This window comes from Meles meles, chromosome 12, assembly GCF_922984935.1.
Source record: "Meles meles chromosome 12, mMelMel3.1 paternal haplotype, whole genome shotgun sequence".
Taxonomy (NCBI): Eukaryota; Metazoa; Chordata; class Mammalia; order Carnivora; family Mustelidae; genus Meles; species Meles meles.
In genome coordinates this window covers 78,860,964-78,885,838 of record NC_060077.1, presented here as the reverse complement: position 1 = coordinate 78,885,838, position 24,875 = coordinate 78,860,964, and the positions used below count along the sequence as shown (strand labels likewise).

Below are 24,875 nucleotides of genomic sequence, written 5' to 3'. Positions count from 1 at the left end.
GCTCTCCCACTTAACATCGGAGAGGAGAGCCACCTTCTCCTTCCAGAACTTTCCTTCAGTCCCCCTCTCCCCCGCCAACAGAATCCTGAGCTGGCTGAACACAGGTTTCAATCTTACAAGTCCTAGAGATCCTAAGTGATCGTGAAACCTAAATGCTAAATCATCCCCAAAGAAGTTCTTTTGAAAACCGTACAGCTCAACTCTACTATTTAAGCAGTATTTTATACCCCAGCAGAAACAGAAATGCGCTCGATCTATTTAACTATCTAGGCCAGAGAAGGCAGCGTACATGGGCACAAAGTCTGCACATAAGAAGTCTTGTGTCACAGAAGATAGTGCTCCTATGAAAAATTAGGAACTTGGTGAGACTTACCAAGAAAACTTTCTAATATTCCTCATCTGCACCCCACATCCTGTCACGAGATGGCTCATCCCACCAAGTCTCCTCCTCACCTTTCTCCAGGTACCTATTAAGGGCTTCGATCTTGCTTTCGCTTGGCAGTGCCTATCCCCTGATGGTGACGGCCCACAGGAAAGATGAGCGAGAACAACTGAGAATACCCACACATGCCCTGTCTGTTGTACGAGCACTATGAAGAGGGCTCAAGTGCGAACAGGTCCATTCTCCAGCACACTGCATCACCACAATGGCTGTGACCTGGGGATTAGGAATTCCTAGAGGTTCTCAAACTGGGGCGGCATCAGATCACTTGGGAGGCTGACAAAAACGGGTTGCTGAGTCCCAGTCCCTGAGTTTCCAATTCTGGTCTGAGGTAGAACAGGGCAGTCTGCATTTCTAGCAACTCGCTCATGGGTCCCCCACCCCGTTACTCTGGGAAGCAAAGAGACTCTACTTCTCCCTCTTTGTTTCTCCAGGAGCCAGCACAATGGGTTCATTCAGGTCAGTATTTCCGCCCCCACTATCCCATCAGCCCTGAGAGCACGAGGAGGGTACAGCCTCACCTCTACTGGGTGCCAAGGTCTTTAACACTTGACATTGCCCTTGTTTACTGGGGTTGTGAAGGGCAACCTACAAGGCCTACCTGTCATTTTAATTAACCAGTCAGCACTGCTTTGTGTTTATTTCAATGGGGGGAAAGGAGAGAGAGCAGAGCAAAGGCAAGTCAGTTCTTGCCTATTTAAAAAACACACCACTGTCTAACGAGAGAACGGTTACGAGTACCCTGTAATAACACAAACCCATCAGGAATTCAGTTCTCAAGAAAATACGGAGGAAAAATCGGAGATGCGATCCTTCAGCCAGGCTCTGTGCTCTTACACGAGGCCGGTGGGATACCGGTACCCCGCTGACCTTCTCTTGTGGCTCGATTGAGAGTCAATCCAACTTGAGCATCATCAAACACAAATTCAAAGACATGTTCTTGTTTTTTATAAATTAGTTCCCTTTACCCCCACTTTATCAAGTCGGTAGCCTGAAAACAGTAAGTGCACACATGCAGAATGGCACCGACATCAGCCAGTGTGGGACCAGACCTCCAGTCCACTCCAGTCACCCACCAGTCACACCGAAGCCAAGTCCTTGGCTAATCCCATCTGATCGAAAAGGAAGAGCGCTGGTCAAACAGGGCAACTGTGAGCTGCGGACAAAGTTCAATCAACACTGAGCTGTGCCCACCTGAAAACGATGGCCAAGACCAAAGCAGACAAGGACTCAGGGAGCGCAGCCTCTATTAACTAAACAGAGAAAAAGATACTTTCAGTGAACTCTGAAAAGTGCTGGAACCCCCAGCAGAGGTGGGCTGGCACGCTCCGGGGCTCTGGGACTGAGTGGGGCACAGGGAGGTGGGCGGCCAGCCCCCCTCTGGCCATCACAGAGATGGACACAGCTGAGACGCCCGTGTGCCTGGTGCTCGGGAGCAATGGTTGAGCAGAGGGAGATGCCCCCCTCCCCCAACTGGGGAACATCAGCTCTGCTCAGAGAGCGCCTCAGATGGACAGAGCAGAGTGGGGAGCGGAGGGGACCCAAGGCCAGTGTGTACTCCGCTCCATATATCGTAGGCCCATCAATGCCCACCTCTGTCCCAAGTGCTGACTCTGTGCCAAGCACTGCCCTACAACTTTCTGTATAATCTTTCCTTAAACCTACTTAGGAAGCTTCTGGACTTCTCAGGGGTGCGACGGACAGGAGCTAACCCCAAGACCAGTGCAGTTCTCGCTACAAGAACCTTTCTTCTCACAGACGAAATTCTCTGAGGAAAAGGGATTCCTCGCTCACTTGAAGTCAGAGTGAAATGTGGCAGCTTCTGAAGCCTGGGCAAGCAGTCCCATGAGTGGCGCCCATTCAGTGAAGCAGTGGGTGGAGTGGGGCGAGGGGGTGGAGGGGGGCACCAGGGAAGCCCTGAAGCCCTGAGTCAAAGGTCTCGAGCTTGGCACACACCTAAACACAGAAAGAACAGAGTAGCTCATCTTGAACCATTCCCTAGGTCATGGGCTAAATTGTGCCCCTGTCCCAACAAAAGACAGCAAAGTTGAAGTCCTAATCCCAGCGCATCCAAATGTGACCTTATTAAGAAACAGGGCCTTGGGACACTCGGGTGGCTCAGTCTGTTAAGCGTCTACCTTCCACTCAGGTCATGACACCAGGGTCCTGGTAACAAGTTCCACATAGGGCCTTTATAGAGGTAATCCAGTCAGCATGAGGTCATTAGGGTGGGCCCTAGTCCAACAGGATGCTGTCCCTACAAGGATAGACACGCACAAGGGAAGATAATGGGAAGACCCATGGGCACAAGAGGGCCCCGTGGCTGGAAGGACGCATCTGCAAGACCAAGAGAAGCTAAAGATGGCCAGCAAACGCCAGAAGGGGTAAGAGGCAAAGGAGGAGGTCCCCCCAGAGTTCTCGGAGGGTCATGGCCCCGCCTATACCTGGAATTCAGACGTGGAGCGCCCACAACTGAGATACATCGCTAAGTTTTAAGCCACCAGGATGTGGTAGTTTGTTACAGCCAACAGAGTCGTGTTAAAGCCAGTCTTTCTGAGAAACCCTTGGGCCCAAACCTGTCCTCAACCTCTCACTTCTTTCTTGTTTTAGAAGGAGGACCCTGACTACCTGAATTCTTACACAATGTTCACAGGAGGGGCGTGGGGCAAGACCCACAATCCAAGGGTCCATCTCTGCATGACTGGTCACAAGAATCTCACCGGAAGTGAGATTCCTCAAGTCTGTTCAGGCCAGGTTTTGCCATCAAATGAGTTTCCTACAAACCTACAGAAACATTCCCAACTTCCAGGGCTCTCTGGATTCTGGAACTGATAAAGGAAGGATCTGGAACAGATAAGGGACTACAGGCCTGTTCCATGTTGTAGAACCACCCTTAAAATACACGTCCTCCCTCACGCCACCTGCCCATCCCCGTTCAGACTGCTCTCGGAAACACAGCTGCCAGAGAATCCCGCAATTCCCCACGCGAATGAAAGTATGCCCTCAACTCTTAAAAACGTAATTCGCAAAGTATTTTTTTGAAAGTTTTATCTGCAAGGCTGTTATACATGCAAACAACCCAGGAGACCCTCGACCTTTCCATTATGTGGAGTTTTGTACTATGTCACCACACGGCTTTTTAACATGTAATTTTAAAAGAGAGGCAAAACAATTATGCTTCGCTACCACCACGGGAAGAAGAACAAGTATAATCAATAGAAAAGTAGGCCAGGTGATGAAAACGCCCCACCTTAATGCCCGGCCACAGAGAACTGTCACAGGGCACAAGTCCCCATGCACCCCCGGCCGATGCAATAAATGTACAGAACGTACACACATTTGGACTTCCTGGCCTGGATGTTGTCAAGAAAAGAGACAGTTTATAGAAGAAATAAAGGCTTCATCAGCATGAAATATTTCGGTTGACCTGACGTGCTAGCTCTTCCCTGGTGTGACTACCCGCAGACCCTGTACCGTGTCTCCAAAGCTAGACTCACGTGCAAGATTTCCCCCTTTTGCTCAGACATTGTAAAATTCTCCCTTAACTTACTGTGCGAGATGAGACCAGCTATCGAAGGACTTCTAAAGAGAGCCCCGGGTAGGTTCTAAAATTGTTAGTGGGTATCGGTCCTATCCACACCACCCCCACGTCTCATAGAGGCTGTCTGAGCATGACGGTTTAGTCACTAGGTGACTCTGTATAGATATAGGTGTTTCTCCTTGTCCCTGTGTCCCTGTAGTAGTAAGATAATCAAGGGGTGAGAGCACACAGAACAGATTAAGAGAATCTACCCAGAACAAAACACACCTTTCCCATAACAACTGTGGTGGTCAGACCTCTGTAACATAGAAATGGGACATGGGACCTTTGTTTTCCTTGTACCTGATGCTTAAGAATTTCTGTTAGGCAGTAAGTGCAGAACCTAACTAAACCACTTATCGCCAACATCCACACCTGATTCCCCAAATATGCCAATCGCCCATCTTCTAAGTCTTCAGCCCACCTGCCCGGGTGCATGCTTGCTCACAGGTGACCAGGTTTTCTCCCCTCATTCCAGGGGAAATCCAGGTAGCCGGCACCACCCACCCCCCTGCTGCCCGGAGCACAGCACCCTACACTAACCGGCCTCCCCATGTTCTACCTTGTTACAGCTGTGACTGTTGAGACCACTCCTCACCACCAAATCACCTGACCTCTCTGTATTATTTGTCCTTTCTTAAGTGTGTAAATCTTAATGCTCTTAAACTGTTTGCAAGACACTTAAGGCCACCATCTGTGTTTGAGGCTAGTCTGCATTTTCCACTGACCCTCTCACAATAAATATTTCCTGGTAGCCTGACTTCCTACCCATCACTACCGCAGGGTAACTTCTTCCTAGGGTCACACGCTTGGAAACACAGTCTTGCCCAATTGCCAAAACATGCATTTCTCAAGTTTATTACCCTCAAATTCTTATGTGGCTGGTGTGGATTGAGATACCCTGAAACAGTGATCACAAGTAAATAAAATATACCATATACCACACTTGAGGGTGCAGTCGTTGTCACCACGAAAGGAGACACAATCTCTCCCTTCCTTGGGTCACTAGGGGATAAGGCAGGTTACATTACTCCTAGCACATGCACTTGCCCATTCTGCAGGAGGAAATTCAGTAACCACAATGAACAAGCAGTTTGAGACCTCGGCAATTAACTTACAGGTAACGGCATGACTCCTTATAAGCGAGCACAAAACCCTGCCCAGACCCGTGCAATCTAAATTTGAGAAATGGTATGCGTGGGGATAACCATGTATTCTAGCCAAATACCAATTATTACCTAATTAGATTTATACTCCATGTTCTGTAGTCTATAATTTTGAGGACCCAAGGCTTGAGCACTAGGCAAACAAATGAAGGACGTTTCTGGCCATCCAACCTCAGTGATTAAACACCTCGAGGATGAAATTCACTGCAGGCGCCAACCTCCTCTACTCCACAAATCCTGCTGATGCCCAAGTCCAGCACGAAGGAATCACCCACTGTGAATTACTTTGGAGCCCACAAGACCAAGCTGGGAGAATACGCAGTCTGCCTGGCTCTGGCCTTGTCTATTAATGACTTTGTAACCTACAAGACCAAGTCTGGAGAACAGGCCGTCTGCTCAGCTCTGGCCCTGGTCTGCTCCTGCAATGTCATCACCCACATGCCTTACACATGTAGCCAAGGGGGAGGATTTTTCGTTCTCCAAACACACCAAAGTTTTCCCTCTGCTGCCAACGCCCTGCGCCCACCCTGCCCACACATGACCCTCAGTGGACCTTAAAGACCGCTCAGTGGTCTCTGAGAACACTGCCTAGTCCCAAACCCCACTCCTGCTGTAGAAGCCTATCAGGACAGCAATCATTTACGTATGCGTCCGCTTTTGCTACTGGTCTGGAAAATCCTTCCAAGCAAGCCATCCACGTCTTGGTCACTTGTATATACGACATTCCAGTCCCACAGCAGGTCTGCAGCAGGTCACTGCTTTGCAGGCTACCTACCGTTCCCACCCCCGAGCATGTCAGGCACACGGGGCCCTGGAGACAAGGTAGGCTCATTCTCGGGGTCTCTCTGGTAGGCAGATCCTGGAATAGCATGACCCTATCATGGACCACGTGAGGTTTATTTTAAAATAAAACACCACTAACAAAGGAGTAAACTGGGTGGAAACAAAACAGCCTCATTTGCGATTTCTTGGTTATTTTTCTCAAGTCATGACCGGAAACAAAGAAACCCAACAGTCATGGAGCAGAAGCCCAATGCGAAGGCTAATCTGCTCTTAGGGAGTTTGAACAAGAGGCAATTAATAAAGGATTAAGGCGAAGTAAAACCACAGTGGAGCGTGTAACTGCAGCAAGCTGAGTGTGGAAAACCAGAGTGGCAATTAGGAAAAACCCACAACGGGTAGAACATTTGCTACGTCAATGACGAGCTACAAGGAGCTTCGGGGAGCTACCCACCGGCGCAGAGACCTCGCTGTGCACACACGCCAGGAGGCTACACTCTCACCCTTAGAAAACGCACGTAAGAAAGTCTTCATCGGACTTTCATCTTGAAGCGAGGAGAGCCATCTAGCCAACACCATTATCCCAATGCATAAAATCAGGTTTACAACTCACAAGAAATCACAGTGTCCATGAGACCCAAGTCAGGACCAGAAAAGCCCAGAGGAGGCTTTCACCGACCCTCCCCATTCCTTCCTTCAAGAAATCTTCACTGAGCACCCACACTGTGTCTCAGGCACTGGTCGAGGCACCTGAGACACGCCAAGGGAAAGACACTTCAAGGTTCCTCGCTCTGTGGAATTTACACTCCAGCAAGTAGAGATCGTGGTAAACACAGAAGAAATTTGCTAAGAACAGTGTGTTAGAAGCTCACACTGGAGACAAAGGGCCGATGCTGGGGGCCTTTCTGAAAGGGTGATTTCTGAACAGAACTTGAAGGAAATGAGAACTCAACTCAATCACTGGGGGTGGGAGGGAGACCCTCACAGAAATGGGACAGCTGTGCATTTGACAAAGACAGGATGATGTTCTCTCACGGGTGCCTTGGTTTACTAGACTTAGGGTAACACAGCCATGCAATTAAGGGCGTGAGCCCAGTCAGGAGTAAGACACACCCGGGGCTGCTTTCCAGTTCTGCTACTTCCAACTGGGAATCATGAGATGCCTTGATCTCAATCAGCGAATCTCATCCAACGGTGGCCAGGCTTCCATACCCCTTCCCTTAGCACTTCGCTGGCTGCTCTTGTCCTTAGCAGGGAGGAGACCACAGTAGGTCCCAAGGGACCCTGCTCGCAAGCACAGGAACTCACAGCCTGGGAATCTGAACCCCTCAGAATGTCTCATTCTCATCGACACTGGGTTAGGAAGGTCCTACCGCCAACAAGTACTGCTCTGCCTGTTTTCCCCTTCCCCTTCCCTCTCAACAATCAGCCTCAAGTTTTAAAACAGTTGATGAGGGGGGCACCTGGGTGGCTCAGAGGGTTAAAGCCTCTGCCTTCAGCTCTGGTCATGATCCCAGGGTCCTGGGATCGAGTCCCGCATCGGGCTCTCTGCTCAGCGGGGAGCCTGCTCCCCCCTCCCCCCGCCTACTTGTGATCTCTCTCTGTCAAATAAATAAAATCTTAAAAAAAAAAAAAAACAGTTGATGAGGTCTCCATAGGCTGCTGTGATATATCCTGACTTGAGAAGAAAGACAATTATTGGAGGTCACATAATCTAACAACTCCATCTGACAAAGGACAAACCTTGTGTCATGCCCATGGTGCAGCTCTAAGTTCAACCTTCTGCCTGTGTATCTGAGCCGCCACAGCTATCAGAGAAACCACTGGCTTTTATGCTACTCCACTGATGAGGATGGAGGCCCCTCATTTCCAATCAGACTAAATGACACTTAAAAATGTTTGATGGGTGGAGTTTTTTTTCCCCAGGATATCTCTAATTTTGCCCGAAGATCCAATGACCACTTACCCTTTTAGGCACAATCATGAAGCACTTTCTACACAAGGCTGTTTTACAGGGTTTTTAAAAGCAACCATTTACCCTAGTGTGGGCCACAGTTTCCATACTAACTGCAACCAGCCATACTGGAAGTGTCTGGAGCTCCCACGCAGAAGGAAGAAAGCTCACCTACCTGTACAGTGTTGGACCCTCCTCCTGACTTCATTTCTCTGGAGACCCTCACACCAGATGCTGTAACAGATTACAGTATCTGTTCATTCGGTTACTGGTCTCCCCCCAACAGGTTGCAGCTCCCACCCACCCCACCCCCCCACCGCCACCAGAAACAAGAGTTCCACTGGCACAAATGGGAAGGAAACTACTATCTTTGGTATGTGGCTTCCCATCCGTGAACAAAGAACTGAAAAGAAATTTTTTTTAAACCAGCTATTTAACATAATTAGGGGATACATTTTCCTGGTCTCATTAATCTTACAAGTCAATTAAGTCTTAATTGTCTTTGACTGCCATCTTCACTCAGCCCAATTCTTCACGGCTGTGAAAGTCTGTTGTTTTTTCTAAATAAGGTGAAAAAACAAGGGGGGAGTGATAATCAACCTTGAAAGAATTTTAGTTCAGCAAAAACTGCCACCTGTAGGGAAAAAAGAGGTACCCCTCAGTACCTAGCACAAAGATGTTTAGTATTTGGTAGCTGACAGGCTGGAACATAAGAGGAATTGCTGTAAAGTAACGGACAAGACATGACACCTGGCTTAAATAGCCTGGTCAAAGGGTTAAAACAGTCACACAAATAGAACACCAGATGGACGGTGTCCTAAGAGAGCAGCGCTCTTCCAGATGACATTGCTTGCTGATGGACACAGGTACAGACCTCAACACAAAAGCACAACGAGGGAGGAGGAGGACTCTATTAACGCACACTGAAGCCACCATACCATTCCCTTTGATGGAGCCAGAGATCACACTGAGTCTCAAGCTCATCTACTTAGTCCAGCAGATCTTGGCCAAAGTAAACTCCTCAACCTCAGTAACTGAGCTGAAGGTTCAAATCCCTGCAACTGGCAAATGCTCCTGAAGATCCCCGCCCCAGGACACCGCACGGCCTCTGCTCTAGAACCTCTGCCCAAACGCCGTCACCATGTGACCAGGTTTCCAGGCACTGACCTGAGTCAGAGCTGGTTTATAATCGCATGTGATCCCTTGCCTGCAGCAAGCCCGATGAGTAACAGTGAGATGAGCAGGACGGCCCAAGTCATTGCCAGTGGTGCTTTCCTGGGTCCTTCTGAAAAGATCCGTCTGCCCAACTTGCATCTGTCATCTGTGTTTCCACTTGTGAGGTGACACTGTTAACGGCCTCTGATGTGTGACGCTACATCACATGTCTCAGGTGCCGTTCCAAAAATTCCACTGAGTCTTCCATGCTCGAGAAGAGAAATCTTAATCCTTTGTTTTCAGGGATGATGTCAATCAGGGGTTGGAATTTTTTTCAACTTTTAAAATTTGAGTATCATTAATGTTTTATATTAGTTTCAGGTGTCTGATACAATGATTCAACAATTCTATACATTACTCAACGCTCATCACAGTAAGTTCCTCTTAGGAGATAGAATTTTGACTTTTCTTCCCGTAACTGCCTCTACGATGAACAAACAGCTCACCCGTCTCAGCTGAGAGAGTACAGCTCACGGGTGCCTGAAAAGATCTCATGATTATTTGGGCTGATCTACTTTTGGCAACAGCAGCAGGGCAGGAGGAATTTTCTTAAAAAAACAAAAACAAACAACCTAGAACCTTGGCCCTTTAAAGGAGTCAGTCAGAAACAAAGTCCTCTTTGATTTCATAAGGGCCGTCTTCACTGGAGGCTGACCCACAAGTCCCAGCCAGTGGGCAGGACCACACGGGGACCTGTTTACCTGTGCTCGGACTTACCTGTGCTACTACTTACGTGTGCTCCCAAGAAAAGCAGGCCAAGCGCCCAAGGAGCACAAATATTTATGGCAGTTGAAGCTGTGCCAAGTGACTCTCTCTGGAATTCTGAGCCACTGAGAACACAGCTGAGGGCGATTCTGAAAACACTTGAGAACACGTGCTTCAGCCTTCACCCTGCAGGTAAATGACCTCAGGAGCCTCTGGATTCAAGGAGAGAGAGGAGCTGGCTTGCTCTGCGCTGCCCTACAGAGTGGGACATCCTTTATATGGCTAGCTCAGTCAGTCACTGCTAGCTAACCCAAAATGTACAAACAGGAAAATCACAGGGAGGGAGAAGATTTCTGCCAAGGTGAAAGACACGGCATGTAAATGTCTTCACCTGAAAACGATCTGGAAAGGCCCTATTCCGTACAGACGCCAGAATCAACACTGCCTGCAATTCAACTCAAAAAGAAAAAAAAGTCCGAACAAACCCTGCTAACGCAACACAACTATCATGCTCACAAAAGCCTCTAGTTATCGACTACCTCTAAGAGGCTGTAGGCATACAGGGCTCCCCACGATCACCACACCCACCCAAACAAACCACTTTAGGATGAAATGTTTATATTCCCTCAAGAGCACATTCCTATCATTCCACTCCTGCCTTCATTTTATAACTTGTTCTATTCCACACTGACAAGAAGAGAATCCTAAACATGCTGTTTTAAATCAACATTCAACTGGCAATACAGAACTCCAAAACCCCTGGATTTAAAAAAAGTCTGTTAACATCTGTGAGACTCATTCCCCTTTCTTTCCTCCTAAATAGAAAGGATTTCTCCCCCCTCACTTCTTGTTTTCACCAGCTTACTCCAATTCCTATGGGATCTAAAGTTCACCTAGTCCTCTTCTCGAACATTTCAAGGAGGGGGAGTAATAGCACACAGGTTCCTTAAATTCCCCTTTCTCTTCTAGCCTGGCTGCTTGTTTTCATTTGTCTGATTGGCCCCATCTAACTCAAACACCTGAGGACAACATGGTGCTCCAGGTGAAATAAAGGTATTTTAAAAAGAAGTGACTCAGACTTGACCAAGGGCTTTGCCATCTCACATGGTTGATACTTTAATTTATCGTCTTAAAATTCCATCCGTCTTAACATGTAACATTAAGAATACTTGTCTGAAAGTAACCTGGCTCATTAATATCAAGGTGTGGCCCACACTCCAATTTATTACAAGCTTTGGCAACACTCACCAACACACACCAACTAGTTAACAGTTTATGAATCACCATCAAATGAGACAGTAAAGAAACAGGAAAATCACGTGTTCATCATAAAGTCTATCCGTACATATGACTAGGGAGGGTGGGAAAAATGACAGCAGAACCTCAAGGAAAAACTCAGCTGAATATGGGCTTGAATTTTTGTGCTCTCAAACCAACTGTAGTAACAGTGACAATACTAAAGGCATTTAGAACGAGTTATGAAAGCCAATACAAAGGGGAAGAAAGATTTCCCACTACAACTAACGATTCAGATATAAAACATAAATCATTCTCCAAGCCAACCATTTCCAACCTAAGATGTTATTTTCATTTGAAGCCAAGCAGAGCTGGTGTCTCTCCTCCAGTGAGATTTCTAAGGCAGTAGTACTCGGAGGAGGAAGAGAAACAACTGTTTCTTCCTAAACCACCGACTTCTAAGAGAGAACAACATCCACAAACCCAAGTGGTCTCCGTTTTCCATTATTTTCACAAAGAAAACAAAGTGCTTTCATGTTGAGAATATGAAGTGTACATTTTTTTCTAGTCAAGAGAGAGGTGAGAGAGCAGAAGGGTAGTGATCAGGAGAACACAGATCACAACTCCTCCCAAGTTTCATTCTTTGCCTACCATCACATCCACACAAAGCAAGGGAAAAAGCCATCAACCACAGCTAACCCTGAACACTTGTGGAAAGTAAATTATCACGGCAAACCCTGGTATGTGCTAGAAAAAATGCCGCTGATATCCAAACAGCCCTACACCAGAATCAAACTCTGTGCGGACAGATGTTACGCCTTCACATAACAAACATACAGTGGCGTCTTTGTTCTTACCTATAATTGTCCTCAAGGCTCAGGAAAAACAAGTCATCTGTCCTGCCAGGAAGCGGCTGGTGGGGCTAGCTGTGCCTCGCTGAGCGCGATCTACCTGGGCGACCCTGGGGCTCCTGGCCTCCTCGTCTTCCTTTCCGGTGTGGAAGCGCTGCCTGCGCACACCTCTGCCCGCACGCGGGGACCGCCAGGAAGTCCCCGCACGAGTGAGGACGAACGCGGGGAGCTCGCTCCTTAGACGGGTGATTCACTTCAATGACAGCTGGAGAGAAGTGCTCGCTGGTGGAGAAGGAGGTGAGTCAGGCTCCACCCCTACCGCAAGGATTAGGGAACTCCACCCAGCGCAGCAATCAGCTTCCCCGCCGCCAGGTGCGCCCGGTGCGCTAACGTTAGGTTACCTGCGCACAGCATCTCCGGGCGGGAGGCGGAGCTCCCGGCTTACCGACACCCGGAGAGCACAGCGCGCTGGCACTAACTCTAACGGGGGCTGCGTGGTTTTGTTTATTTAAAGCTGCGTCCCAGCAGTAGAGGTCTGTCCTCCTCCTTCACAAGGAACGCAGCATCTCTCTAGTTCCCGTGAGAGAGGCCCCACACCCCGGACAGGCTGGAGAATGCCTGCTGTACCTCAAAATGCTGAAGGCTGGGGCGCCTGGGTGGCTCAGTGGGTTAAAGCCTCTGCCTTCGGCTCAGGTCATGATCCCAGGGTCCTGGGATCGAGCCCCGCATCAGGCTTTCTGCTCAGCAGGGAGCCTGCTTCCCTTCCTCTCTCTCTGGCTGCCTCTCTGCCTATCTGTGATCTCTGTCTGTCAAATAAACAAATTAAAAAAAAAAAAAATGCTGAAGGCTGTCCTTTTTTTTTTTTTTTTTTTAAGATTTTTAAAAATTTATTTTTAACTAATCTCTATACCCAGGGTGGGGCTTGAACTCACGACTCTGCTGAGAGCCTTGAAGGAGCAAAAGGCCAGAACGAAGGTAACTATGATGCCAACCACAATACCTTACAGAACTGACCGCGCGGGGGGAGGGGTGGGTTTGGTGTCACTGGAGAGCGCACCACCCTATAAACCAATCTACCATCTCCGGTGTGCAGACCCATTTTCAGATTAACGAGGGTGTAAGGACAAGGGCACTGAGTGAGGGCCGGCAGAGCTCCCCCTGGTACTTCTTCAGCACTGTGTCCCGCTGGAGGGGCACAGTTTACACACCTGCCCACCCTTTCCTGGACTCCTGGGGACCAAAACGGGTGCTCTGTCTTTGCCTTGTGACTGGCACTGAGCTCCACTCAGCTCATGCCCAAAACCAAGTCGAAACCCACATCTACAACCCCAGAGGGCGTGGCTGAGACAGGAAGTGTCCCCACTTACAGCAAAAATCTAACTTTCTACATTAACTCAAATCTGGTGGCACACTCACTCATGAACTACTCCAGGCACGTCAGCCGAGAACCTCTGAACTCGACTTTTAAATAAGTGCCCACCGGGCTCAAAAGCAGGGATTCCCTGAGGTGCTGGGACAAGGCAGATCACCAGGAGAGCCGGGACATCAGTCCCCGGGGTACCTCTAGAAACCCTGCCCCCAAATACACCTGCACTGACAGGCTGACCTTGCAACCATTTTTAGTAGAAATCTTCAAACAACAGTATTCAGCAGGTGAGGACATACAAGTGCCAAACACCACATTTAAGGGTAACAACTCTGTCTCTCTCTCTAAAGTTACAAAATTAAGTGGTTCACATTTACATACTGGCTGGACGCTTAAAAAAACAAGAACCACAATAGACTATAAGAAAATATACCTATATAAGCTGAGTAAGTTATTTAGCAATTTGCCTGTTTCAAGATGTAAGGCAGTGGGGTGTCTGGCTGGCTCAGTTGAAGGAATGTGCTACTCTTGATCTTGGGGTCATGGGTTCGAGGCCCACGTTGGGCAAGGAAATTACTAAAAACAAACAAAAATGGCAGGGGGGGGGCACCTAAGCCTTCCCATCAACTGTTACCCAACTGTTATGGGCTGAGAATCGTGTCCCCACCTCCGTCCCCAAACGCTTATGTTGAAGTTCCAATCCTGAGTTCCTCAGAACGTGATTGTATTTAGAGGTATGGTCTTCAAAGAAGTAACTGAGCCACAGTGAAAACTTCAGGGTGAGCTTCTAGTCCAATGTGACTGGTGTTCTCACAGGAGAAAACACCGACACAGAGAGGAGCAGCGGGAAGAAACAAGGACAGGAGAGGCCATCTGCAAGCCAAGGAGAGGTACTTCCGAAGAAACCAACCCCGCTGACACCTTGCCCTCGCCGTCTTAGCTCCCAGAACTGTAAAAAAATAACTGTGTTGTTTAAGCCGCCCAACCTGTGGAGCTTTGTTACGGCGGCCTCAGCAAGCCAGTACACTAATGACAAAATCACTTCATTCTAACCGTGGATTTAAAAATGAAGGCAGATCTCGCATTTTCGATGAACATTTTAGTTCATGGCCGAGCCCTTCATTTTAGTATTTTTACTCCCTTTCTGTCTACTAAGGCTCTGCCTTCACTAATGCACAGGAAACCTTATTCTGGCTGAAGGACAAAATAAGGTCTATAAATGGCCTCTCCAACTCTAACTGGGCCACTTCCATTTACAGTCAACCTCCAACCACGTCGTTCTCCTCAACCCACAGAAATCAGCTTCGGCTCAACCCCCATGAAAATGCAACTCAATCTGTCAACAACCATCTTGGCACTGAATTAAGAAATATTAACAACAGAGGAAACATCAGGATTCTTAGTTCGAGTCCCTCTGTCTAGAGGAGGCCCCTGGGACCCAACCAGAGCAGCACCACAATCTGGGGATAAATGCTGAATTTTAAGCCAAATGTTCACCTCGTTCATCTCGGGGCAGGGAAGGGCATTGTATAGTATTTCTCCCTCTGAGGGCTCCTTTCTTGTGATTCATTGCTTTGTTTTTTCCAAAGCAGCAGCCGACCAGGTGATGGGCTGAGAGTGAAGGAATGCAAGAGAGTCAAGAATACCAAAGTCTGGAACAGCTAGACAGCAGACAGGATCAGAGCGGGGCTGAGTCAAGCACATCGAGCAGCTCTGAAGTTGGATGGAAGACAGTCCTATAAACTCAGAGCGGCCCCAGCATGTGTCACTCTGCAGGCTCCCCCAGCCCATCAGAGGATGCAGGCAGAAGGTATGGAAGCTGGCTGGCTGAACGCAACTGGGGACCCTCCCGGGGTGTGCTCACAGGGTGCCACTGATACGGTGCACTTTTCAAGGCCACTACGGTTTACAGGGGGCAGAGCAACCCAGGGTCACCAGAAACTGGAAACAAGGAATGAGCCGCAGCAGAATAAAGACGAGGCAAGCCTGAGACGGGGGCACTGCTGAAAAGGAAATCGAGATCCTGCAGACAATCTAGAAGGCTAACAACACTCTCCCCCTTTGACTTAGTAATTCCAATCCATGGAATCTTTCCTCAGGAAATTATCAGGGATCTAGTCAAGTGATACAGACCAGTAAATTCATTATGAAAATTAAAAACTGTACACCACCGTAAATGACCAACAGGAGAGAAGATGAATTACAGAAATCTGCATGTTCATGTCCTCAGAGAAGATTCTACAACATGGGGAAAATAGACCATTAAGAAATAGAAGCTATAGGGGCGCCTGGGTGGCTCAGTGGTTTAGCCGCTGCCTTCGGCTCGGGTCGTGGTCTCGGGGTCCTGGGATCGAGTCCCGCATCGGGCTCTCTGCTTGGCAGGGAGCCTGCTTCCCTCTCACTCTCTCTGCCTGCCTCTCTGCCTGCTTGTGATCTCTCTCTCTCTCTCTGTCAAATAAATAAATAAATAAATCTTAAAAAAAAAAAAAAAAGAAAGAAATAGAAGCTATAAAACTCAATATAACGTAGTCCAGTTTTTTAATTTGTACATAAATCTGTATACCCGTGTTTATAGCTTCTGAGTTTTAATTGCCATTGAATCAAGAGCAGACACAGATTTCCTAGGTAAAAAATAAATAAATCATAAGGAAATAATTAGCCTCTTGGAGAAGACTTAACAAAAGGACTGGTCGGAGGGGAAAGGAGGAGAGCCAGGAGCTGAAACCATCCAGGGCTACAAAAAAGGTTGAAGAGAAACGTGCTGTGCAAATGTGAGACTCCAGACGTGATGAACAGGGAGCCGCTGCTGTCTTGGGACGGATACTCCAGTTCCATAGTGTGGAAAGTATGCAGTTACCAAAGGGAGCGGAAGGGATTCTTTCCTGGAATTCCCCACAGAAGGGAAGCCTGTGAATGAGCGGGGGAGGGGAGGAGGGGGGTGTCCTTCTCCCAGAAGTGTGCCAATAGGGAAGACTGCTTCTGTTCTCATTCTAGTCTCACTCACATCCCTTGGGGACCTATTTTCCAAATTTAAATTCCAAAATAATGTTTCAAATTCAGGGCAATTCTTTAATTCTGCATTGCTTACGATGAAGCGGATATTTTTAACGGCTTCCAGCAATTCTGATATAGTACTAAAAAAGTTACTTAGTATCGTTTACTACATTTGGGAGATTGGGATGATCTGTAAGGTGGGATCTCGTGAAATACCACAAAGGATCACAAAAGATCTGTATGTTCCGATGGAAGGCAGAGGAAGTATACAAAAAGGTGAATTTTAAGTTAATATAACCAAAAGGAGTAAGAAAGCTATGAAGGCTGATTTTATTCATAACAAGATCCTATTAATAACATAAAATTTGAACTTCAGAGTAAGATTCCGAAGATTTTACAGTGTTTGGAGGTGGGGGGTGGGGGGGGCGGAGTATTGATCTCAGCAGAATTTGCCAATTACTGAGATCATCTTGAGTTTTTTTCTCCTTAAAAGCCATCGTGAATCCACCCATGTGCTGCAGCCTTCAAAAATCATCCTTCCAAAAATAATATTAGAAGTTATCATAGGGGCGCCTGGGTGGCTCAGTGGGTTAAAGCCTCTGCCTTCGGCTCAGGTCATGATCCCAGGGTCCTGGGATCAAGCCCCGCATCGCATCAGGCTCTCTGCTCAGCAGGGAGCCTGCTTCCTCCTCTCTCTCTGCCTGCCTCTCTGCCTAGTTGTGATTTCTCTCTGTCAAATAAATAAAATATTTTAAAAAATTTGAGGAGGATGAGTATCAGAAATATTTCTAAAAAAAAAAAAGTTATCATAAAATCATCACCATAAAATTCTGGTTTAAAACCATCATTCCAAACAACATTATAGCATTACTCTAAGTAAACAAACTACTTCCATATACATATATAAATAAAGCCAAAGAACTAAAAGAAAATAAAATGGCAACCAATGATCTCCCTCTGTTTGTTTGTATTTAAGATTTTATTTGACAGAGATCACAAGTAGGCAGAGAGGCAGGCAGAGAGAGGAGGAAGCAGGCTCCCTGCTGAGCAGAGAGCCTGATGTGGGGCTCGATCCCAGGACCCTGAGATCATGACCTGAGCCGAAGCAGAGGCTTAACCCACTGAGCCACCCAGGCGTCCAAGATCACTGTTTTATAATGAATCTTTCCCAATGTTTAATTCTTTTATAACCAGAGAAAAAAAATTAACTGCTAAAAATGTATTATCATTTATCCTAAAAGAATGAGCAACCAAATGAAGAATCCAAATACTAGAGGGGAAAAAAACCCTTGTTTCCCTGTTTTGTTCAAAATCAGCTTGGGGGGGGCGTGGGGGGGGGACTGGGACACTTGGAGGGGGAGGAATACACTGAACAAAACAAGGGACATGACACAGAGAATCTTTATATAACACAGGCAAGGTGTGGGAATTACCACATTAAGTCTTCAATTTCCTCACAAGGTCTTAAATCCTCCTAACTTGGATTAGCTTTTTCTTCCAAAGCTACAAAAGAGGGCAATGTGTAATTTGCACGCTTCACGGGTTAATACAATCAAGTCACTGGTGACTTTATCAAAACATCTGAAAAGAAAAGGGTCTCACTGAGAAGGGGGAAGGAGTTTTCAATCTTTAAACATCATACTGTGAACCTCTGCTCTGCTCAAGGCACTAGCCAACTCCCGATGGTGGGTATCCTCAAGCACCTGTAACCTGACAGCCTACAGAAAGTTCCCTAATGTATAAAATGGCTTGTTACTCAGGATCCTGGACCCATTTTCACATAGCAGAAATCTTTCAACCTTCATGCTCCTGTCCCCTTCCTTTGGCTGCAGGGACCATCTAAATGCCAATGACACCCACAGTCCTACACACCTGGGGCCTGGCCCTCGAGTTCCACTCTCACCATCATCTTCGCAGCTTCCGAAGGTCAAATAAAAGGAAAACACCGAAATAATAAGAGTGTTCTTTCTGTTGTTGGTAGCTTTTTTTTTCCTTCTAATTTTTCATATTTAGAAAAATGTGTATGCATAGCTTTCACAATTGGAGGGGGAAACCTTTTTTTTAAGACTTTATTCATTTATTTGACAAAGAGAAAGAGCCAAAGAGGGAACACAAACAGGGGGAGTGGGAGAGGGAGAAGCAGGCTTCCCACTGAGCAGGGATGTGGGACTTGATCCCAGAACTCTGGGATCATGACCTGAGCTGAATGCAGACGCTTAAGAACTAAGCCACCCAGGCGCCCCAGGAAACCTCATTTTTAACATAAAGATACAATGCTATGTAAGTAGCCGTTAGGGTTTTCAAGACACCACAGAAAAGACATTTTCAAAGCACAATGTTAAAATTACAAGCTTTGGGGCACCTGGGTGGTTTAGGCATTAAGCCTCTGCCTTTGTCTCAGGTCTTGATTGTCCTGGGATGGAGCCCTACATGGGGCTCCCTGCTTGGCATTAACCCTGCTGCTCCGTCTCCCACTTCCCCTGCTTGTGTTCCCTCTCTCACTGGTCTCTGTCAAATAAATAAAATAAAATCTTTTTAAAAAATGCTAATGCAGGCTTTCTTTAAAAAATAAAATAAAATTACAAGCTTCTATACAAAATATGCTATAAATCAAGTGAGACAAACCCAATTTCTAAGAACTCTTAGAAATCTATGAAAAATTAACAACACAAAGGAAAATGGACAAAGGATACCAATTAGCACTTGCTAAACAGAAGAAAAACAAATACATGAAGAGAGATTCAACCTCACTGATTAAAGACAGGAAAGAGACAATTCTACCTTCCTAACAACCAGGACTGAAGATGGATAAAATGGAGGCATGCTCAGCAGGGGAAAACCGGACATCTCATCAACTAGCGCCCATGGGAACTAGGGGGATACTTGCAAGGGCAATTCCCTGTATCTACGAACATGGTCTACGTGATGTCCTTCCATCCAGGAAGTCAACGGTAGGAATTTATCTACGGAAACACGTGCACTCAGACACAAACACCACAGAGCATTTAAAATACGGTGTCGAAGACAACCTGACGTATCATCTGGAGGAAAAAACAGGTTGCAATCTCATTTATCTGGGATGGTCCCATTTTTTAAAAAATATTTTATTTATTTGACAGAGAGAAATCACAACTAGGCAGAGAGGCAGGCAGAGAGAGAGGAGGAAGCAGGCTCCCTGCTGAGCAGAGAGCCCGATGCGGGGCTTGATCCTAGGACCCTGGGATCATGACCTGAGCCGAAGGCAGAGGCTTTAACCCACTGAGCCACTTAGGCGCCCCTGGGATGGTCCCATTTTTGAAAAAAGCAGCAACTAATGTTCATGCAACTCTTCCTCCACAACAGGCCGGTGCTGCTCCAAGCCCTTCAGGGCTCCGCTTACTTTGCTCTTCATGCTACCCCCGGAGATAATAAGCAGTTATTTACTATCCCCGCTCTACAGATGAGAAGGTACCAGAAGTTTATATTCAAATGCCCCGAGCGCACAGTTCTACCACTCTTCTTCCATACAGACGAAGTATCACAGCCCTGAGTCCTAGGGAAGAAGGAACGACCATCCTCACTTGAGCAGAAATGGGATGGGTCGGATGGGGAGAAGAACAAAACTGGAGGCTCCCAGTATCTCCCAGTACACAAAGGAGAGCCAGCTACATGGGGAGAAAACACGTGTTCTCTTCATGCTAGAAAATCAAGAGTCCAGGGACAGAAGGGCTGGAGAGACCCCGGGAGCAATAACCATGATGATTCATCAGGAAACCTCCCTCCCTCTAGCTCCTCCCGTTGCCACCTCTCTCCTGCCCAGAAGGCCTAGAAATCCAGGTAGAAGACGGCCAGGAGGAACATACGGCAGCCACATCTATAAGGCCATTGAATTCCCACATGTGGCCTCAACCTGACAAATCCCAGCAACAGGCTGCTCTGGTGAGAGGGGCACACAGGAGGAGTCACAGATGCAGCGGCCGGGAGACAACCAAGACTCACAAGCGGGAAAACACCAGGGCTATGGCAGAGGGGCACAGGCAGGCAGAGGGTCCACCCCGTGTCGGAAATGGAAGAGCAATTTTAAATATATCCAGTAATATTCTCATAAAATCCGGGAGGGCACCAGGGCGTCAGAACAAGCACAGGCTGGCATGAGAAAGAAAAAGAGAAAGATCTAAAAAAGGCAACTGGGATTTTTCACTAAAAGCAGAGTGCTCTGCAGGCTCCTGCACAGGAAAAAATGCGGAATGTGGTGGACACTTAACCACGATGGAGGCTCTGGGACAGCTTGGAAATCCCTTCTCCCCCCCCCCCCCCACCATCTGTAGTGACCTCCACTCCCCTCCCTTCACTTAGAGAACCAGAGTTTTCATCTGCTTCTCTAGGCTCCCCCATTTACCCATGAGGGCAAATAGGAGAGCTGGTCTTTGCTTCAGAACTGGGTATTAAACACTTTCCTGAACCCTGCTTCTCACGCACCGATTTCCCACAGGAACCCCTCCCCTCCCCTCCCAAAGCCAATAGTAATATGGCTGTGAGTCTCTCTCTTTAATGGCTGCATAGGAGCCATGATACAAATACCCCATAAGTCAGCCACGTTTCAAGCAACGAGCATTTGTTAATTTCAGTATTTTCCCCACTACGATGGTATAATAAACATGCCCATACATATGACTCTGTGTACAGACACTTACTTCTAGAAGACAGGTATCAGGAGAAAGCCTGCTTAGAAAGGTGTATTAATTTTCAGTTTAATATGCGCTGCCTGTCTGCTTTCCAAAGAAAGCATGGTAATTCACATCCTCTTGCTAGCAAGTGCTACTCTCCTCTATTTTTACCAGTCTGATGGGTTTAAAGTAATGGCTCATTGTTGTTTTAATCTGCATTTCCTTAACAAATGTGAATTCTTTTTCACAGGTTTGCATTTGCTTTCTATGAATTGCATCTTCTTTTTTTTTTTTTTTTTAATTTTTATTTCTTTGACAGAGAGAAATCACAACTAGGCAGAGAGGCAGGCAGAGAGAGAGGAGGAAGCAGGCTCCCTGCCAAGCAGAGAGCCCGATGCGGGGCTCGATCCCAGGACCCTAGGACCCTAGGACCATGACCCGAGCCGAAGGCAGAGGCTTTAACCCACTGAGCCACCCAGGCGCCCCTGAATTGCATCTTCTTGGTCCATTTTCCTGAGTTTGGTTTTTCTTGCCAATTTGTAAGTTATTAAAATGACAGACAGTAACATCCTTACTGCCATACATATGATAAATACCACCCCCCCTTGCCCAATGTGTACAGCTTGGGAGCATCAAATCTTGCGTAAGAAGTTCTCCTTTCCAACCCCCCAATGATAATACAACTGGTTTCTTACGTTTTCTTATAAAATTTGCCTTCTTGTAAATTTCTGAAGATTCTGGGATTTCTGATTATAATTTTAACATACAGATCCATCTACCCTCCCTCATTAGGTAATTCTTTTCAACAGTATTGAACTATTCATCTTATTACATATTACATTCTCCTACTTAATGAAATGCTGCCTTGGATTCTCTGTTCTGTTCCACTGAACTGCTTCTGTTCTCCTGTGTCAATACCGCATTCATTTGATCACAAAGACGTTCTCAGCCATTGTGATCACCTGTAAGCCAGGTATGCCCTCACTGGTTCCTTCTACATTCATCGAGTTCTTCTCAAGAACTATGCTTTTATTCTTCTACATAAACGTCACAATTACCTTATTCAAAAAGAAAAAGAAAACACCCACTGCTTTGGAAATTCTAAGTGGCACTGCCATAAACGCCTGAATTTTATGTGTTTTTATTTCAGAATCTTCACCAAAAAAGATACGAGTCCCATACCTGGTTCAGTGTTTTCCTAGGTCACCTGCTACTGTTGGGAAGAGGCATACTTAATTTCCGTTTCTGGGTGCTCATTTTCAAAACAGAAATGATCACTTCTAGACTTATTTTTTATCCAGCTCCCTTGACAATTTTCTTTTTATATATATGTATTTTTTAAAGGTATTTATTTATTTATTTACTTGACAGAGCGATAGCGCCCAAGTAGGAAGAGTGGCAGGCAGAGGGAGAGGGAGAAGCAGGCTCTCTGCTGAGCAAGGTCGATCCCAGGATCCAGGACCCTGGGATCATGACCTGAGCTAAAGGCAGATGCTTAACCCACTGAACCACTCAAGCGCCCCAGACAATTTTTCCTTTTGATTTTTATACATATATTTTTAAACTAGAGATCCTTAGATTTTCTAGGCATCCATTTTGTTGTCTTATTAAATTCAGGAGAACCTCTAAGACAGTGATAAATAATTGTAAAAGCAGACAATGTCTGAAAATTCTTAATTACAACAGAAATAGCTTTAGTGTTTTGCCTTTTTAGGAAACATTTGTTATTGAGGTATTTTTGTTAATATTGTAATCTCTAGCCTTTTTATGTTTAAGTAATTTGTTTTTACTCCTATTTTGCTTTTTTAGGTTGTGTAAAATTGGAATGCCTTCTTAACTTGGATCGAATATGGCTTTGAGCCTTTCTTGAGCTGGTCTAAAACTTTTCTCCTTTATTGTGTTGAGGTATGATAATGGATGATGGTGATACAGTCCCTAATAATCACCCTATTTGATTATTGGAATAAACTATTTTATTTATTTAAATTCAACTAACCGATAGTGTATTATTAGTTTCAGAGGTAGAGGTCAGTGATTCATCCGTCTTACACAACACCCAGTGCTCATTACATCCCGTGCCCTCCTTAATGTCCATCACCCTATCCCCACACCCAGCTCCCCTCCAGCAACTCTCAGTTTGTTTCCTATGATTAAGAGTCTCTTATGGTTTGTCTCCCTCTCTGATTTTGTCTTGTTTTATTTTTCCCTCCCTTCCCCTATGCTCCTCTGTTTTGGTTCTTAAATTCCACACAGAAGTGAAATCGTATGGTAATTGTCTCTGCTGGACTTCTATCACTTAGCGTTAATACCCTCCTGTTCCATCCACGTCATCTCAAATGGCAAGAGTTCATGTGTTTTTGATGGCTGAGTAATATTCCACTGTGTCTGTGTGTGTGTGCGCGCACACACACACACACACACACACATATTCTTTATCCATTCATCTGTCAATGGACATCAGGGCTCTTTTCATAGTTTGGCTATGGTGGACATAGCTGCGATAAACACTGGGGCGCATGTGATGCTCTCAATAGATAGCATTCGATGAAGTACAGCATCGTTTCTTGATTAAAACTCTTCAAAGTGTAGGGATAGAGCAAACAACCCTCAATATCATAAAAGCCATAGATGAAAAGGTCACAGCAAGTATCATTCTCAATGGGGGAAAACTGGGAACTTTTTCCCTAAGGTCAGGACCATGACAGGGATCTCCACTACGACCACTGCAGTTCCAAACAGTACTAGACATCCCAGCCTCAGCAATCAGACAATGAAATGAAATGAAAGGCATGTGAATTGGCAAAGAAGAAGTCGAAGTCTCACTCTTCACAAATGACATGATACTGTTACGTGGAAAACCCAAGAGATTCCACCCCAAAATTGCTAGAACTCTTACAGGAATTCAGCAAAGTGGCAAGATATCAAGTCAATGCACAGAGATCAGTTCCATTTCTATACACCAATGACCAGATAGGAAAAATTAAGTAAGGAGTAGATCCCAACAACCACTGCACCCAAAACTGTAAGATACCTAGGAACAAACCTAACCAAAGAGGCAAAGAATCAGTACTCAGAGAACTATGGAATACTCATGAAAGAAGTTGAGGAAAACACAAAGAAATGGAAAAATGGTCCATGCTCATGGACTGTAAGAAGACTGGGAAAATGGCTATGCTACCTAGAGCAATCTACACATTTAATGAAATCTCTCTCAAATCACCATCAACTTTCTTCAAAGAAATGGAACAAATAATCCTAAAATTTGTATTGAGCCAGAAAAGACCCGGAATAGCCAGAGGAATGTTGAAAAAGAAAAGAGATCTTGTGTCATCACAATTCTGGACTTCAAGCTCTATTACAAAGCTGTCATCATCAAGACAGTATGATACTGGCATAAAAACAGACACAGAGATCAATGGAACAAAATAGAGAGCCCAAAAATGGGCCCTCAACTCTATGGTCAACTAATCTTCGACAAAGCAGGAAAGAATGTCCAATGGAAAAAAGACAGCCTCTTCAACAAATGGTGTTGGGAAAATTGGACAGCCACATGCAGAAGAATGAAACTGGACCCTTTCCTTACATCACACACGAAAATAGACTAAAAATAGATAAAGACCTAAATGTGAGACCAGAATCCGTCAAAATCCTTGAAGAGAACAAGAGACAGCAACCTCTTTGACCTCAGCCACAGCAACTTCTTCCTAGAAACATCACTAAAGACAAGGGAGGCAAGGGCAAAAATGAACTACTAGGACTTCATAAAAAAAAACAAAAAGCTTTTGCACAGCAAAGGAAACAGTCAACAAAACCAAAAGACAACTCACAGAATGGGAGAAGGTATTTACAACAGTCTTATCAATATCCAAAATCAATAAAAAATACATCTAACAACATCCAAATAACAAATAATTCAATCAAGAAATGGGCAGAAGACATG

At 46.0% G+C, this 24,875-nt stretch overlaps 1 protein-coding gene across 4 annotated transcripts in view; it reads right to left on the bottom strand.

Annotated features, from left to right (window-relative positions):
* The window catches only part of NEDD4L (NEDD4 like E3 ubiquitin protein ligase), a 333,633-nt gene that overhangs the window by 158,909 nt on the left and 149,849 nt on the right, over window positions 1-24,875 (bottom strand). The gene's annotated exons all lie outside the window — the stretch shown is intronic.